This window comes from Arachis hypogaea, chromosome 12 (genome assembly GCF_003086295.3).
Source record: "Arachis hypogaea cultivar Tifrunner chromosome 12, arahy.Tifrunner.gnm2.J5K5, whole genome shotgun sequence".
Classification (NCBI taxonomy): Eukaryota; Viridiplantae; Streptophyta; class Magnoliopsida; order Fabales; family Fabaceae; genus Arachis; species Arachis hypogaea.
In genome coordinates this window covers 15,726,470-15,746,617 of record NC_092047.1, presented here as the reverse complement: position 1 = coordinate 15,746,617, position 20,148 = coordinate 15,726,470, and positions in this window count along the sequence as shown.

The window sequence follows — 20,148 nt, the reverse complement described above, 5'->3', positions numbered from 1 at the left end:
CAAAATTCCCAATTAGGTGGGTAGAATGTAAGACCCGGTTAATTAACGGCTAATTAACCCATAAATGAGAATTATTCTAGAAAGCCAAAAATGTATTTTTATGGCTAAATGTGATAGAGGAGATTGAGATGAGAATTTTGGTACCAATTTTATAGAATTCGGACCAAGATTGGACCGAACGGGCCAAACCGGGCCAACCGGATCCAAAGTGGGCCCTTGGCCCAACTAAACTAAACCAAAACCCTAGTTTTCAGCACTCTCTCTCCTCACAACACTCATATTCACGCTGAAATGGAGTAAGGGAGGGGAAGAACACTCTCTCAAGTTCTATCTCTCACTTGATCTTCAAACCACCATAACTTTTGATCTAGAGCTCCGATTGCTGCTCCGTTTGCGGCCACGCGTTCACCGCGGAGAGCTCTAAAAACCCATACAATCAATCTTGAGGTAAGCCACGTTTTACTGTTCGAAATTCCAGCCCTTGATTTCGAGTTTCATGAGCAAAAATGTTGAGATTTTGGTTCTTTGATGTTATAGGACCCAACTCTCTTGAAGGAGAAGGTTAATCTTGTCTCCTTGGACTTGGGTGTGGTAAGATAATCAATCCTAGTGTAATTTATTGTTCTATGATGTTTGGGTATTGAGATGTTGTGTATGGATATGATGATTGTGGCTTAGGTTGTGTATATGTGAATATTGGAGCTTGATTGTGATTTTTGAAAGCTTGGAAAAGGGTTTGTGTGATAAAATCTGTTCTTGGAGGTGTTGATATCTTGAGAGCTTGAGGACAAGTGGTTTGGAAGTGCTCCGGTTGAGCTTGGGAAATCGGCTAAGGTATGGTTTCGGTTTCCCGTATCTAATATGTAATGTAGTAGGAAATACTTAGGCTAGAGGCCCTAAGATAGGCATTGAATTGTTGGTGTTGTTGAATGGTTGAGATATATGATGTGTTCATATATGTGATTATGAAATTGATGCCTTGATTGTGTGAATATAAGAAATGCATGTTTGATATATGCTTGATGATGATTGAGGTTGAATGATGAGAGGTACCATGTTGATGGTGAGTATGATGTTGATCATGTATAATGATGGTTGATTGAAATGTATTATTGAAATTAGGATGAGAGACGTATGACATGATTTGTGTTTGTCCTTTAGCCATTTGATTGAGAAGTATTAGAATGGTTAGAGTGGTTTTGGGAATTTTGGTAAAATGTCAATGTGTGAGTTGAGGATGGCTTGTTGTTGATTTTGGCACATTTTGAATGATTTTAAGGAGAAGGGTTGAAATTGGCATGTTTTGATTGATTTTGAAAAGAGTTGAAAGTGGCTTATTTTGAAAATGGCACTTTATGGTTTTGTATGAAAACATGGTTTTTGGGCATACTTTGACGGGACATAACTTGGACTACGAATTCTGATTTATGCCAAATTTGTTTAGAAATGAAATTGGATCCGGGATGTCCATGCCGTTCGAAGAACGGGTGAAAAACGATTTAAAATGAGGAAGTTATGTCCGTCGGAAGATTGAGGGTTGAATCTGTGAATTCTGCAACTTTTAACTTAGAAAATTATTAGCAGAATGACCCCTCGCGCGTAGGCGCACTTGGCGCGTACGCGCCGTTCTTCCAGAAAGCGCCATCCACGCGTGTGCGTGATGTGCGCGGGGCGCGCCGAATCTGCTGCACCCAATGCCCAGCCATTTTCCAGAGGGTTGTGCCAGAGTTGTGCCAGTTTTGTGCCTGGGGCGCAAGAGCACCCACGCGTACGCGTGGCTGACGCTTTCGCGTCGTTTGGCTAATTTTCAATCCGCGCGTTCGCGCGTATGACGCTTGCGCGTCGAGAAGTTTTTAAGGCCATCCACGCGTGCGCGTGGAGTGCGCGTACGCGTGGCCCCGTTTTCATCCCAAAGTTGATTTTTTGAGTTTTAAAAGCCAAATTTCATACTTCTAAGCCTCCGATCTCACCACTTATGTCTTAAATCATTATGATATACCTAGCATGAGAAAAAGGGCTAGTGAATGTGGTAACTTGCGAGTGAAGCAAGGGAAAAATGAATGATCATTGAGGATCAAGATGATTATATGAGATGCGGAGAATGGCGGTGGGAGTGCTTGTTATGCCATGGGCGAAGGGCCGTAAATGTTAATGAATTGGCTGGTTATGGATTTAACCGTGAGCCGGATGGCTAGATTATTGCCGTGTAACGGCGGAGCCATGTTTATGGCTAAGTATAAATGCATATATGCTGTTGAATGAATTGTGAATGTTGCACTTCCACCATTGGAGATGAGGGTTTCCCTGGGTAGTAGCAATGGCTAGCCACCATGTGCTCCAGGTTGAGACTCGAAGCTCTGTTAACCCAATGTCGTAAGTGTGGCCGGGCACTGTGAAAGACCCGGATGAGCTCGCCCCCATAAATATTCACCAGTGATGGTGATGGATAAATATTCACCAGTGAGGGTGATGGATATGGATCATGATTATGATCAAGTTTATGATGAGTATAACTCGAGTTGGGGATGCACGACAGAGGGACAGTCCAATGGTTAGCTACCAGGACTTGTCGGGTTGGCTCTATAACCGACAGATGATATCATCAGCCACTAGGGACAGGCATGCATCATAAGCATACTACATGAATTGTTTGAGATTGCCTATTTGACTGCATATTACTTGCTAATTGTCTAAATGCCTTATCTGTTCCTATTTGTGAATCTCTTGTTGATATGACTGTGTTTGCTATATTATACTCCTGCTGGTGGTTGGGAGGTCTGAAGGAATTGGAAAGGGAAGTATTAGTTAGACTGGAGAATCTTTAGTCAGTTGCCACTTACGGTTTAGCTTGTTTATAAGCTTTGATATTATCTGGAGGAAGTTCTAGGATTGCCTTTGGCTTTCCTCTATTATTATGTATTATATATGTGGAAGCTGTTACCGTACTGGGGACCTCTGGTTCTCACATATATAATACATAATAATAGAGGAAAGCCGAAGGCAATCCTGGAACTTCCTCCAGATAGTATCAAAGCTTATAAACAAGCTAAACCGTGAGTGGCAACTGACTAAAGATTCTTCAGTCTAACTAATACTTCCCTTTCCAATTCCTTCAGACCTCCCAACTACCAGCAGGAGTATAATATAGCAAACACAGTTATATCAGACAAGAAATTTACAAATAGGAACAGATAGGGCATTTAGACAATTAGCAAGTAATATGCAGTCAAATAGGCAATCTCAAACAATTCATGTAGTATGCTCATGATGCGTGCCTGTCCCTAGTGGCTGATGATATCATCTGTCGGTTATAGAGCCAACCCGACAAGTCCTGGTACCTAACCATTGGACTGTCCCTCTGTCGTGCATCCCCAACTCGAGTTATACTCATCATAAACTTGATCATAATCATGATCCATATCCATCACCCTCACTGGTGAATATTTATCCATCACCATCACTGGTGAATATTTACGGGGGCGAGCTCATCCGGGCCTTTCACAGTGCCCGGCCACACTTACGACATTGGGTTAACAGAGCTTCGAGTCTCAACCGGGAGCACATGGTGGCTAGCCATTGCTACTACCCAGGGAAACCCTCATCTCCAATGGTGGAAGTGCAAACATTCACAATTCAATCAACAGCATATATGCATTTATACTTGGCCATAAACATGGCTCCGCCATAACACGGCAATAATCTAGCCATCCGGCTCACGGTTAAATCCATAACCAGCCAATTCATTAACATTTACGGCCCTTCGGCCCATGGCATAACAAGCACTTCCACCGCCATCCTCCGCATCTCACATAATCATCTATGATCCTCAATGATCATTCATTTTTCCCCTTGCTTCACTCGCAAGTTACCATATTCACTAGCCCTTTTTCTCATGCTAGGCATATCATAATGATTTAAGACATAAGTGGTGAGATCGGAGGCTTAGACGTATGAAATTTGGCTTTTAAAACTCAAAAATCAACTTTGGGATGAAAACAGGGCCACGCGTACGCGCACTCCACGCGCACGCATGGATGGCCTTATAACTCATCGACGCGCAAGCGTCATACGTGCGAACGCGTGGGTTGAAAACTAGCCAAACGACGCGCAAGCGTCAGCCACGCGTACGCGTGGGTGCTCTTGCGTTCCAGGCACAAAACTGGCACAACTCAGGCACAACCCTCGGGAAAATGGCTGGGCATTTGGTGCAGCGCATCGACGCGCCCGCGCAAACCACGCGTACGCGTGGATGGCGTTTTCTCGAAGAACGGCGCGTACGCGCCAAGTGCGCCTACGCGCGGAGGGTCATTCTGCTAAAAATTTTCTAAGTTAAAAAGTTGCAGAATTTACAGATTCAACCCTCAATCTTCCGACGGACATAACTTCCTCATTTTAAATCGTTTTTCACCCGTTCTTCGAACGGCATGGACATCCCGGATCCAATTTCATTTCTAAACAAATTTGGCATAAATCAGAGATCCGTAGTCCAAGTTATGTCCCGTCAAAGTATGCCCAAAAACCATGTTTTCATACAAAACCATAAAGTGCCATTTTCAAAATAAGCCACTTTCAACTCTTTTCAAAATCAATCAAAACATGCCAATTTCAACCCTTCTCCTTAAAATCATTCAAAATGTGCCAAAATCAACAACAAGCCATCCTCAACTCACACATTGACATTTTACCAAAATTCCCAAAACCACCTCTAACCATTCTAATACTTCTCAATCAAATGGCTAAAGGACAAACACAATATCATGTCATACGTCCTTCCTCATCCTAATTTTCAATAATACCATTTCCAATCAACCATCATTATACATGATCAACATCATACTCACCATCAACATGGTACCTCTCATCAATTCAACCTCAATCATCCATCAAGCATATATCACAACATGCATTTCTTATATATCACACAATCAAGGCATCAATATTCATAATCACATATATGAACACATCATATATCTCAACCATTCAACAACACCAACAATTCAATGCCTATCTTAGGGCCTCTAGCCTAAGTATTTCCTACTACATTACATATTAGATACGGGAAACCGAAACCATACCTTAGCCGATTTCCCAAGCTCAACCGGAGCACTTCCAAACCACTTGTCCTCAAGCTCTCAAGGTCTAATATGTATGATCAACATCATACTCACCATCAACATGGTACCTCTCATCAATTCAACCTCAATCATCCATCAAGCATATATCACAACATGCATTTCTTATATATCACACAATCAAGGCATCAATATTCATAATCACATATATGAACACATCATATATCTCAACCATTCAACAACACCAACAATTCAATGCCTATCTTAGGGCCTCTAGCCTAAGTATTTCCTACTACATTACATATTAGATACGGGAAACCGAAACCATACCTTAGCCGATTTCCCAAGCTCAACCGGAGCACTTCCAAACCACTTGTCCTCAAGCTCTCAAGGTCTCAACACCTCCAAGAACAGATTTTATCACACAAAACCCTCTTCCAAGCTTTCCAAAATCACCAATCAAGCTCCAATATTCACATATACACAACCTAAGCCACAATCATCATACCCATACACAACATCTCAATACCCAAACCTCATAGAACAACAAATTACACTAGGGTTGAGAATCTTACCACACCCAAGGTCCAAGGAGACAAGATTAACCTTCTCCTTCAAGAGAGTTGGGTCCTATAACATCAAAGAACCCAAAATCTCAACATTTTTGCTCATGAAACTCGAAATCAAGGGCTGGAATTTCGTACAGTAAAACGTGGCTTACCTCAAGATTGATTGTATGGGTTTTGTAGAGCTCTCCGCGGTGAACGCGTGGCCGCAAACGGAGCGCTAATCGGAGCTCTAGATCAAAAGTTATGGTGGTTTGAAGATCAACCAAGGGAGAGAATTTGAGAGAGTGTTCTTCCCTCCATAGCCTCCATTTCAGCGTGTTTAGTGTGTTGTGAGGAGAGAGAGTGCTGAAAACTAGGGTTTTAGTTTAGTTTAGTTGGGCCAAGGGCCCACTTTGGGTCCGATTGGACCGGTTTGGCCCGTTCGGTCCAATCTTGGTCCGTTTTCTATAAAATTGGTACCGAAATTCTCATCTCAATTTCCTCTATCATATTAAGCCATAAAAATAACATTTTTGGCTTTCTAGAATAAATTCTCATTTATGGGTTAATCAGCCGTTAATTAACCGGGTCTTACATTCTACCCACCTAATTGGGAATTTTGCCCACAAAATTCAAAATTCAAATTCAATTACCTGAGAATAAGTGTGGATAATCCGTTCGCATCTCCGACTCAAGTTCCCAAGTGTGTTCCTCAACACCGCCTCGACTCCAAGCCACTTTGACTAATGAAACCTCTTTTCCACGCAACCGTTTGATACTAGTATCATCAATTCTAACTGGAGCCACTGGAAGCGTCAAATCTTCCCTTAACTGAACCAATTCAGGTTCTAACACATGGCTAGCATCAGGAGTGTACTTCCGAAGCTGCGACACGTGAAACACATCATGCAGGTTCGAAAGATGAGGTGGTAGAGCCACCCGATACGCCACCGGCCCAATCCTCTCCAGGATCTGAAATGGACCAATGTATCGAGGATTCAACTTCTTTGCTTTAATCGCTCTACCTACTCCTGTGGTCAGAGTAACCTTCAGGAAAACATGATCTCCTCCCTCAAATTCCAAGGACTTCCGCCTTTGATCGGCGTAACTCTTTTGGTGACTCTGCGCCGTAAGCATCCTCTCTCGGATTTTCTTCACTTGTTCAATGGTCTCAGCTATCATCTCCGGCCCCAACAAGCCTTTCTCTCCAGCTTCATACCAACATAGCGGAGATTGACATTTCCTCCCATACAATGTCTCATACGGAGCCATTCCGATGCTCGCATGGTAACTGTTATTGTATGCAAACTCCACTAATGGCATATATCGATCCCAACTCGCCGGTTGATCCAAAACACAAGCTCTCAATATATCCTCTAGGGTTTGGATCGTCCTCTCGGATTGACCATCTGTTTGAGGATGGTAAGCTGTACTTAAGCTTAATCGGGTTCCAAAAGCTTTCTGAAATGCACCCCAGAATCTCGAAGTAAAACGAGGATCTTTATCAGAGATTATAGTAGCAGGTACACCATGGAGTCTCACAATCTCCTTTATGTATAACCGAGCTAGCTCCTCGAGGGTGTAAGTTATCCGAATGGGCAAAAAGTGAGCTAACTTCGTCAGTCGGTCCACAATCACCCAGATAACATCAAAACCAGTCCTAGTCCTTGGCAATCCCGACACAAAGTCCATCGCAATACTCTCCCATTTCCATTGCAGAACCTCTAAAGGTTGCAACATCCCGGAAGGTCTTTGATGTTCAATCTTTACCTTTTGACAAGTTAAGCACTTTGAAACATGTTCCGCCACATCATTCTTCATACCTGGCCACCAAAACATCGCCTTTAAATCATGGTACATTTTAGTACTTCCCGGGTGAATGGAGAATCCACTTTTGTGTGCCTCCTTTAAGATATCTTGCCTCAAAGTACCAACATCTGGCACAATGATCCTACCCTTGAATTTCCATAACCCATCTTTTTCTTCCGACACTCTCCACTGTTTTCCTTGCTCGATAGCCGGTAACACCTTCCATAACGCTTCATCATTTTCATGAGCCTTTAGGAGTTTGGACTTAAAGTCACTCGAGATTTCTAATCGGCTCAAGCACAAGGTTCCGGATACTTCTGGAACACTAATTTTTAGACTCTCGAATCCTTTGAGCAACTTCTCCTCTTGAAGCATCATCCAAGCCGTATATAACAATTTCCGACTTAACGCATCCGCCACTACATTTGCCTTTCCCGGATGGTAATTCAACTCAAAGTCGTAGTCTTTCAATAATTCCATCCACCTCCTTTGCCTCATATTAAGCTCTTTCTAATCAAAGAGATATTTCAAGCTCTTGTGATCGGAGAAGACTTGGAACTTAACCCCATAGAGATAATGCCTCCACACCTTCAAGGCGAACACAACCGCAGCGAGTTCCAAATCGTGCGTAGGGTAACTAACTTCGTGAGGTCTCAACTGTCGTGAGGCATACGCCACCACATTATAATGCTGCATTAGCACGCATCCTAGACCCTTTAATGAGGCATCACAGTACACCTCAAAAGGCTCGTTCGGCTCAGGTAACACTAACACAGGTGCAGTGGTCAACTTTTTCTTCAATGCCTGAAAGCTCTCCTCGCACTCAGGAGTCCAAACAATCGGAGTGTCTTTGCGAGTTAACTTTGTCAACGACAAGGCTAATTGCGAAAAGCCTTTGATGAACCTTCGGTAATAGCCAGCTAAACCCAGAAAACTCCTTATCTCAGTTACTGTGGTTGGTTGCCTCCAATCCATCACAGTTTCTACCTTAGTTGGATCTACGACTATTCCCTTCTTACTCACCACGTGACCCAAAAACTTCACCTCATCCTTCCAAAACTCACACTTAGATAGATTCGCATAGAGTTTCTTCTCCTTTAGAATCTACAACATGGTCCTCAGATGTTCCGCATGCTCTTCTTCAGTCTTGGAGTAAATCAGTATGTCGTCAATGAAGACAACAACGAATTTATCCAAAAACGGACGGAACACTCTATTCATGTAATCCATGAATACTGCAGGAGCGTTCGTCAACCCAAAGGACATTACAGTGTACTCGTAATGACCATAACGAGTTCTAAAAGCGGTCTTAGGGATATCCTCACCCCTCACCCTTATCTGGTGATAACCGGATCGCAAATCGATCTTGGAGAAAACTCCAGCTCCTTGTAATTGATTCATGAGATCATCAATCCTCGGTAATGGGTACTTATTCTTTATGGTGACCTTGTTCAGCTGCCTGTAATCCACACAGAGCCGCATACTTCCATCTTTCTTCTTTACCAGTAACACTGGAGCACCCCACGGGGAAACACTTGGTCGGATAAAGTTCTTACCCAACAATTCCTCTAACTGAGACTTTAGCTCGGCCATCTCTAACGGTGACATTCTATAAGGAGCACTTGAGATTGGTCCCGCCCCGGGCACCAATTCAATAGCAAACTCGACCTCTCGGTTAGGTGGAAATTCCTCAATATCATCGGGAAACACTTCCGGAAACTCACACACTATCGAAATCTGATCCAACCTTTGATCATCACCCGAAACACCCGCGGTTAACAACAGGATACCCTGGCATTCAATTCCAGAACAGTTCACCATCATCGAATTCAAGTAATAATCATTTACCACGACTAGCCCTTCTGTATCTTCCGGCATAAAGTACACTGACTTTGTAGAACAATCAAGCAGGACATGGTCCTCAGATAACCAGTCCAATCCCAAGATAAGATCAAGACCGATCATCGGTAAGCAGATTAAATTATGGACAAAATCACGCTGCTTGAACCTAAACGAAACTTTCGGGCATCCTAGCCTAGTTACCATGGCTTCATGGGTAGCATTATATACTTTTAGGTCATAACCTAAGGTTACGATCTTCAATCTTAACTCATGGGCTTTCTCGAATGCAATGAATGAATGCGATGTTCCTGAATCAAATAAAGCATTTAAAGTTTGACCAGCCATTTCAAAGTTACCTCGAATGAGTGTCTCGGATCCTTCTGCACCCACAACTAAGGTGGTGAACACTCGACCAGTTTGTTGTGCTTTCCCAGCACCTTGCTTCTGGTGCTCCGGACACCATGGGAGCTTATGTCCTGCCTTTCCACAATTGTAGCACAAACCCCATCCGGCCTTGCATGGTGCTCTCGGATGGTGACTTCCACACCTAGTACAAACTTGATCATTCTGAGGTTGCTTCCCAAACCTTTTCCCTTGGGAGTTGTTGTTGTTGGGCCTCCTAAAGGAACCTCTTCTCTTGAAAGGCGGACCTCTAGGTGAAAAGCTCTTCCCTCGGTTCTGTGGAAATGATCCTTTGTGACTTCTCTTCTTAGCGGCTGCCCTCTTCACACACTCTTCAGCAACCCCACACTTGTTCACCAACACAACGAAAGTTCTGATCTCCATTTGTCCCTGAGCTCCATTTCTGTCATTGCCATGGTTGTTCATCTGTTGACCAAGAGCCTCAGCAGTGGCTTGCATAGCGGCAGCCATGTTCTCCAACGCAGTCATAAAGTTCACCGGGTCATTAGGGTTATTCTCCGGCGCACGAGCATTAGTACGACCTCTCCCACGGCCTCTACCGCGTACATGAGACGCCATCTGGTTCCTATACACACCAAACAATCGATATTAAGTTGATCAGTCTCAATATCGGAAGTTTAGTGCTTCAAAGTCCCAAATGCATGCTCATGAACGTTTATGCCAACTATATCAAGTAGATATACTAACAGCACATAACACACATACAGAGAATGCACAGAAGCATAGTCAGTCCATTCCTCAGGCTCTACAGGAACGAACTGCTCTGATACCATAATGTAACACCCCACCATACAGAGCCTTATGCTTAAGTCATAATTCAGAGATGGCAAGGTATTATGACCTCTAAAACAAAAATTTAGTACGTATAGTAGTATGAATAATTGATTATAACTAGGAGCCTTTATAGAAAAGGGGGTAAACAAAAAATTGTAACTCGAAAACACAACACTCCGATCGATAACGCAACGAGCAAAGGATAAGCGAACGCGAGATAACATATATGCAAAGGAGTGTCAAAAACAGGAATATCAAGACTCAAAATCCGGCCGCGAAGATAACCGGTTCGAGCATAGTAATATATACAAATAATAAAATAAGGAAAACCCCAAAGGAAACCCAAAGGGACACAAATACAGAAAACCTATTCTCCAAAATCCCCTCTAGAAGGAGTCATCACAGTTTGTATTATTTAATGGAGATAAAAGTATCTAAACAAGATATATAAATCAAAATAGAGTCCCGAGAACAAAGGATCTTCGCTAATCCAGAGGTCTCCAGCATGCCTCAACGAGAAGCCTCGCGTCCTGCATCTGAAAACCACAAAATCCGCATGGGTGAGAACCAGAGGTCCCCAGTACGGTAACAGCTTCGACATATATAATACATAATAATAGAGGAAAGCCAAAGGCAATCCTAGAACTTCCTCCAGATAATATCAAAGCTTATAAACAAGCTAAACCGTAAGTGGCAACTGACTAAAGATTCTCCAGTCTAACTAATACTTCCCTTTCCAATTCCTTCAGACCTCCCAACCACCAGCAGGAGTATAATATAGCAAACACAGTCATATCAAACAAGAGATTCACAAATAGGAACAGATAAGGCATTTAGACAATTAGCAAGTAATATGCAGTCAAATAGGCAATCTCAAACAATTCATGTAGTATGCTTATGATGCATGCCTGTCCCTAGTGGCTGATGATATCATCTGTCGGTTATAGAGCCAACCCGACAAGTCCTGGTAGCTAACCATTGGACTGTCCCTCTGTCGTGCATCCCCAACTCGAGTTATACTCATCATAAACTTGATCATAATCATGATCCATATCCATCACCCTCACTGGTGAATATTTATCCATCACCATCACTGGTGAATATTTATGGGGGCGAGCTCATCCGGGTCTTTCACAGTGCCCGGCCACACTTACGACATTGGGTTAACAGAGCTTCGAGTCTCAACCTGGAGCACATGGTGGCTAGCCATTGCTACTACCCAGGGAAACCCTCATCTCCAATGGTGGAAGTGCAACATTCACAATTCATTCAACAGCATATATGCATTTATACTTAGCCATAAACATGGCTCCGCCGTCACACGGCAATAATCTAGCCATCCGGCTCACGGTTAAATCCATAACCAGCCAATTCATTAACATTTACGGCCCTTCGGCCCATGGCATAACAAGCACTCCCACCGCCATTCTCCGCATCTCACATAATCATCTTTGATCCTCAATGATCATTCATTTTTTCCCTTGCTTCACTCGCAAGTTACCACATTCACTAGCCCTTTTTCTCATGCTAGGTATATCATAATGATTTAAGACATAAGTGGTGAGATCGGAGGCTTAGAAGTATGAAATTTGGCTTTTAAAACTCAAAAATCAACTTTGGGATGAAAACGGGGCCACGCGTACGCGCACTCCACGCGCACGCGTGGATGGCCTTAAAAACTTCTCGACGCGCAAGCGTCATACGCGCGAACGCGCGGATTGAAAATTAGCCAAACGACGCGCAAGCGTCAGCCACGCGTACGCGTGGGTGCTCTTGCGCCCCAGGCACAAAACTGGCACAACTCTGGCACAACCCTCTGGAAAATGGCTGGGCATTGGGTGCAGCAGATTCGGCGCGCCCGCGCACATCACGCACACGCGTGGATGGCGCTTTCTGGAAGAACGGCGCGTACGCGCCAAGTGCGCCTACGCGCGAGGGGTCATTCTGCTAATAATTTTCTAAGTTAAAAGTTGCAGAATTCACAGATTCAACCCTCAATCTTCCGACGGACATAACTTCCTCATTTTAAATCGTTTTTCACCCGTTCTTCAAACGGCATGGACATCCCGGATCCAATTTCATTTCTAAACAAATTTGGCATAAATCAGAGATCCGTAGTCCAAGTTATGTCCCGTCAAAGTATGCCCAAAAACCATGTTTTCATACAAAACCATAAAGTGCCATTTTCAAAACAAGCCACTTTCAACTCTTTTCAAAATCAATCAAAACATGCCAATTTCAACCCTTCTCCTTAAAATCATTCAAAATGTGCCAAAATCAACAACAAGCCATCCTCAACTCACACATTGACATTTTACCAAAATTCCCAAAACCACCTCTAACCATTCTAATACTTCTCAATCAAATGGCTAAAGGACAAACACAATATCATGTCATACGTCCTTCCTCATCCTAATTTTCAATAATACCATTTCCAATCAACCATCATTATACATGATCAACATCATACTCACCATCAACATGGTACCTCTCATCAATTCAACCTCAATCATCCATCAAGCATATATCACAACATGCATTTCTTATATATCACACAATCAAGGCATCAATATTCATAATCACATATATGAACACATCATATATCTCAACCATTCAACAACACCAACAATTCAATGCCTATCTTAGGGCCTCTAGCCTAAGTATTTCCTACCACATTACATATTAGATACGGGAAACCGAAACCATACCTTAGCCGATTTCCCAAGCTCAACCGGAGCACTTCCAAACCACTTGTCCTCAAGCTCTCAAGGTCTCAACACCTCCAAGAACAGATTTTATCACACAAAACCCTCTTCCAAGCTTTCCAAAATCACCAATCAAGCTCCAATATTCACATATACACAACCTAAGCCACAATCATCATACCCATACACAACATCTCAATACCCAAACCTCATAGAACAACAAATTACACTAGGGTTGAGAATCTTACCACACCCAAGGTCCAAGGAGACAAGATTAACCTTCTCCTTCAAGAGAGTTGGGTCCTATAACATCAAAGAACCCAAAATCTCAACAATTTTGCTCATGAAACTCGAAATCAAGGGCTGGAATTTCGTACAGTAAAACGTGGCTTATCTCAAGATTGATTGTATGGGTTTTGTAGAGCTCTCCGCGGTGAACGCGTGGCCGCAAACGGAGCGGCAATCGGAGCTCTAGATCAAAAGTTATGGTGGTTTGAAGATCAACCAAGGGAGAGAATTTGAGAGAGTGTTCTTCCCTCCATAGCCTCCATTTCAGCGTGTTTAGTGTGTTGTGAGGAGAGAGAGTGCTGAAAACTAGGGTTTTAGTTTAGTTTAGTTGGGCCAAGGGCCCACTTTGGGTCCGATTGGACCGGTTTGGCCCGTTCGTTCCAATCTTGGTCCGTTTTCTATAAAATTGGTACCGAAATTCTCATCTCAATTTCCTCTATCATATTAAGCCATAAAAATAACATTTTTGGCTTTCTAGAATAAATTCTCATTTATGGGTTAATCAGCCGTTAATTAACCGGGTCTTACAGCCTTGACATTAAATTTAGTAATATTTAAAAAAGATTAATATTCAAAAAATTTTCCGCAGCCAAGAGTCGAACCCGGAAATTCATTCACTCTCTTAATGAATTGACCAAAGTTTTATACTACTGCGGACATTAAAGTTGTTGTGTTCTTAGCTTACAAATAATAACTTATTAACTTAGTTGTTGTGTGATGCCTTAAGGTTAAAATTTTGCCTTGACGTTAAATTTAGTAAAATTTAAAAAATATTAATATTCAAAAAATTTTCCGCAGCCAAGAGTTGAACCCGGAAATTCATTCACTCTCTTAATCAATTGACCAAAGTTTTATACTACTGCAGACATTAAAGTTGTTGTGTTCTTAGCTTACAAATAATAATTTATTAACTAATTTGTTGTGTGAGGCCTTAACATTAAAATTTTGCCTTGACATTAAATTTAGTAAAATTTAAAAAAGATTAATATTCAAAAAATTTTTCGCAACCAGGAGTCAAACCCAGAAATCATTCACTCTCTTAATGAATTGACCAAAGTTTTATACTACCGCGGACATTAAAGTTGTTGCGTACTTAACTTACAAATAATAATTTATTAACTTAGTTTTTGTTTGATGCCTTAACGTTAAATTTAGTAAAATTTATAATAGATTAACATTCAAAATATTTTCCGCAACCAGGAGTCAAACCCGGAAATTCATTCACTCTCTAAATGAATTGACCAAAGTTTTATACTACTACGAACATTAAAGTTGTTGTGTTCTTAGCTTACAAATAATAATTTATTAACTTAGTTGTTGTGTGATGCCTTAACGTTTAAATTTTGCCTTGACGTTAAAATTAGTAAAATTTAAAAAAGATTAATATTCAAAAAATTTTCCGCATCTAGGAGTCGAACCTGGAAATTCATTCACTGTCTTAATGAATTGACCAAAGTTTTATACTACTGCAGACATTAAAGTTGTTGTGTACTTAGCTTACAAATAATAATTTATTAACTTAACTGGTGTGTGATGCCTTAACGTTAAATTTTGCCTTGACGTTAAATTTAGTAAAATTTAAAAAAGATTAATACTCAAAAAATTTTCCGCAACCAGGAGTCGAACCCGGAAATTCATTCACTCTCTTAATGAATTGACTAAAGTTTTATAGTACTGCGGACATTAAAGTTGTTGTGTTCTTAGCTTACAAATAATAATTTATTAACTTAGTTGTTTTGTGATGCCTTAACGTTAAATTTTTGCCTTGACGTTAACTTTAGTAAAATTTAAAAAAGATTAAATTTCAAAAAATTTTCCACAGCCAAGAGTCGAACCCGGAAATTCATTCACTCTCTTAATGAATTGACCAAAGTTTTATACTACTGCAGACATTAAAGTTGTTGTGTTCTTAGCTTACAAATAATAATTTATTAACTTAGTTGTTGTGTGATGGCTTAACGTTAAGTTTTTGCCTTGACATTAAATTTAGTAATATTTAAAAAAGATTAATATTCAAAAAATTTTCCGCAGCCAGGAATCGAACCCGGAAATTCATTCACTTTCTTAATGAATTGACCAAAGTTTTATACTACTACGGACATTAAAGTTGTTGTGTTCTTAGCTTACAAATAATAACTTATTAACTTAGTTGTTGTGTGATGCCTTAACGTTAAAATTTTGCCTTGACGTTAAATTTAGTAAAATTTAAAAAAGATTAATATTCCAAAAATTTTCCGCAGCTAGGAGTTGAACCCAGAAATTCATTAACTCTCTAAATGAATTGACCAAAGTTTTATACTACTGCGGACATTAAAGTTGTTGTGTTCTTAGATTACAAATAATAATTTATTAACTAAGTTGTTGTGTGAGGCCTTAACATTAAAATTTTGCCTTGACGTTAAATTTAGTAAAATTTAAAAAAGATTAATATTCAAAAAACTTTCCGCAGCCAGGAATCGAACCCAAAAATCATTCACTCTCTTAATGAATTGACCAATGTTTTATACTACCGCGGACATTAAAGTTGTTGTGTACTTAACTTACAAATAATAATTTATTAACTTAGTTGTTGTGTGATACCTTAAAGTTAAAATTTTGCCTTGACGTTAAATTTAGTAAAATTTAAAAAAGATTAATATTCAAAAAATTTTCCACAGCCAAGAGTCGAACCCGAAAATTCATTCACTCTCTTAATGAATTGACCAAAGTTTTATACTACTACAGACATTAAAGTTGTTGTGTTTTTAGCTTACAAATAATAATTTATTAACTTAGTTGTTGTGTGATGGCTTAACGTTAAATTTTTGCCTTGACATTAAATTTAGTAATATTTAAAAAAGATTAATATTCAAAAAATTTTCCGCAGCGAGGAGTCGAACCCGGAAATTCATTCACTCTCTTAATGAATTGACCAAAGTTTTATACTACTGCGGACATTAAAGTTGTTGTGTTCTTATCTTACAAATAATAATTTTTTAACTTAGTTGTTGTGTGATACCTAAAGTTGTTGTGTTCTTAGCTTACAAATAATAATTTATTAACTTAGTTGTTGTGTGATACCTTAAAGTTAAAATTTTGCCTTGACGTAAAATTTAGTAAAATTTAAAAAAGATTAATATTCAAAAAATTTTCCACAGCCAAGAGTCGAACCCGGAAATTCATTCACTCTCTTAATGAATTGACCAAAGTTTTATACTACTGCAGACATTAAAGTTGTTGTGTTCTTAGCTTACAAATAATAATTTATTAACTTAGTTGTTGTGTGATGGCTTAACGTTAAATTTTTGCCTTGACATTAAATTTAGTAATATTTAAAAAACATTAATATTCAAAAAATTTTCCGCAGCCAGGAGTCGAACCCGGAAATACATTCACTCTCTTAATGAATTGACCAAAGTTTTATACTACTGCGGACATTAAAGTTGTAGTGTTCTTAGCTTACAAATAATAATTTATTAACTTAGTTGTTGTGTGATACCTTAAAGTTAAAATTTTGCCTTGACGTTAAATTTATTAAAATTTAAAAAAGATTAATATTCAAAAAATTTTCCGCAGCCAAGAGTCGAACCCGGAAATTCATTCACTCTCTTAATGAATTGACCAAAGTTTTATACTACTGCAAACATTAAAGTTGTTGTGTTCTTAGCTTACAAATAATAATTTATTAACTTAGTTGTTGTGTGATGGCTTAACGTTAAATTTTTGCCTTGACATTAAATTTAGTAATATTTAAAAAAGATTAATATTCAAAAAATTTTTCGCAGCCAGGAGTCGAACCCGGAAATTCATTCACTCTCTTAATGAATTGACCAAAGTTTTATACTACTGCGGACATTAAAGTTGTTGTGTTCTTAGCTTACAAATAATAATTTATTAACTTAGTTGTTGTGTGATACCTTAAAGTTAAAATTTTGCCTTGACGTTAAATTTAGTAAAATTTAAAAAAGATTAATATTCAAAAAATTTTCCGCAGCCAGGAGTCGAACCCGAAAATTCATTCACTCTCTTAATGAATTGACCAAAGTTTTATACTATTACGGACATTAAAGTTGTTGTGTGATGCCTTAACGTTAAATTTTTGCCTTGACGTTAAATTTAGTAAAGTTTAAAAAAGATTAATATTCAAAAAATTTTCCGCAGCCAGGAGTCGAACCCGGAAATTCATTCACTCTCTTAATGAATTGACCAAAGTTTTATACTATTGCGGACCTTAAAGTTGTTGTGTTCTTAGCCTAGAAATAATAATTTATTAACTTAGTTGTTGTGTGATGCCTTAACGTTAAATTTTTTCCTTGTCGTTAAATTTAGGAAAGTTTAAAAAAGATTAATTTTCAAAAAATTTTCCGTAACCAGGAGTCGAACCCAGAAATTCATTCACTCTCTAAATTAATTGACCAAAGTTTTATACTACTGCGAACATTAAAGTTGTTGTGTTCTTAGCTTACAAATAATAATTTATTAACTTAGTTGTGTGATGCCTTAGCGTTAAAATTTTGCCTTGACGTTAAATTTAGTAAAATTTAAAAAAGATTAATATTCAAAAAATTTTCCGAAGCCAGGAGTCAAACCCGGAAATTCATTCACTCTCTTAATGAATTGACCAAAGTTTTTTACTACTGCGGACATTAAAGTTGTTGTGTACTTAACTTAAAAATAATAATTTATTAACTTAGTTTTTGTTTGATGCCTTAACGTTAAATTTAGTAAAATTTATAATAGATTAACATTCAAAATATTTTCCGCAACCAGGAGTCAAACCCAGAAATTCATTCACTCTCTAAATGAATTGACCAAAGTTTTATAATATTGCGAACATTAAAGTTGTTGTGTTCTTAGCTTACAAATAATAATTTATTAACTTAGTTCTTGGGTGATGCCTTAACGTTAAAATTTTGCCTTGACGTTAAATTTAGTAAAATTTAAAAAAGATTAATATTCAAAAAATTTTCCGCAGCTAGGAGTCGAACCCGAAAATTCATTCACTCTCTTAATGAATTGACCAAAGTTTCAAACTACTGCGAACATTAAAGTTGTTGTGTACTTAGCTTACAAATAATAATTTATTAATGTAACACCCTAATATTCAAATCCTTATGCTCGAGTCATAAGTCAATGATATTACGGTGGTACAACTCTCAGGAGGATTTTTAATAAATAAATATAAGTAATTTTGAAAGGAGTATTAATCGAGAAGCCTGAAAAGAGTAGAAATAAAATCACGAAGACGTATCTCTCACGTTTCGACAACAAAAGATAAACCGTGAAGCCGAAAACGATATGCGGACAAGGCGTAGAGGAGATTAAGAGATAGATAACAGATAGATATATATATAACATAAGTAAATAGCCACTAGTCGCGACCCGCGAAGTTTAGGCCGGCTAGGGTACAGTATGAAAGTAGTTGACAACAGTATGTCCTAATCTCTCCCGAAGGAAACATGAGAGCCTCTATAGGCAAATTCAAAAAGTTCAATACATAATATAACCTTTCCAAAATAAAGGTGGAGAGATTCTAAGTAAAACACAAAGTAGAGAAAATAAAGATCTTCGCCGTCCCTCAGACGACCCACAACTCACTTCTGAGCACCTGGACCTGTATCTGAAAAATAAGAGATATATACGGAATGAGAACCCCGGGCCCATGGGTTCCCAGTACGGTAAAAGTGCCAAATAAATACAATGCACCACAATAAAAACTCACTAAGCATCCTAAACTTCTTCACCAATTATTCATCCTAGGTTCTCGCTAATCCATGAATAGGCAACTGTCATAAGGGAGTGCTAAATTCAATTCATGTTTCACATGTTTCCCAACTCGCTGACTCTTCCACGAATCAGACTCAGAATTATAAGCAAAACCATCACCAGTTGTTCTGCCTCAGCAATTCTATATCAATCATCATACACTCGCCTGGAGCTAGTGAAACCACATCACTGCGTCTACCCAGGGAGCTACAATTATCTCATTCAATAATCATCATCATCATGCAATCGCATCATCAATTCATCCCATCAAGAACAACCCTCAACACCCACCGACACTAGCATGAGGGGCCTCTCAGTTGTACAAACACAAGCAATACAGGCAAGTAATACACAAATATGGTACAAGTAGAACAAGTAACATATAGTCAGGTAACATGGCATATATGATGTAGAAATCCAAAACAAATGGCAAACCCAAACAATTCAAACATATGCAAATGATGAATGCCTGCCCTATGGCTGATGATATCATCTGTCGGTTATATAGCCAACCCGACATGTCCTGGTAGCTAACCATTGGACAGAAACACCCATTGCGGAGCAAGTAGGTTTGAGCTACAACCCCCTTGCTACTACCCACTCAACCCAGAGCCAGTGGAATAACCACTACTGCGACTACTACCCAGGCGGGTGTTTAAAAGCTCAACCTGGAGCGAGTGGATTCACCACTACTGCCGCTACTACCCAGGCGTCACAATCTCTGACCTGGAGCAAGTGGGATGAATCATAACCCTTGCTACTACCCAGGGTCTCAATCTCTGTCCTGGAGCAAGTGGGACGAACCACAACCCTTGCTACTACCCAGGATCTCAAAACATACATTCGTTCAGTTTAGAAGCAATCATCACTGTTATCAAATCTCAAACATTAACCTGGAGCAAGCGGGACGAACCACCACCTTACTACTACCCAGGTATCACA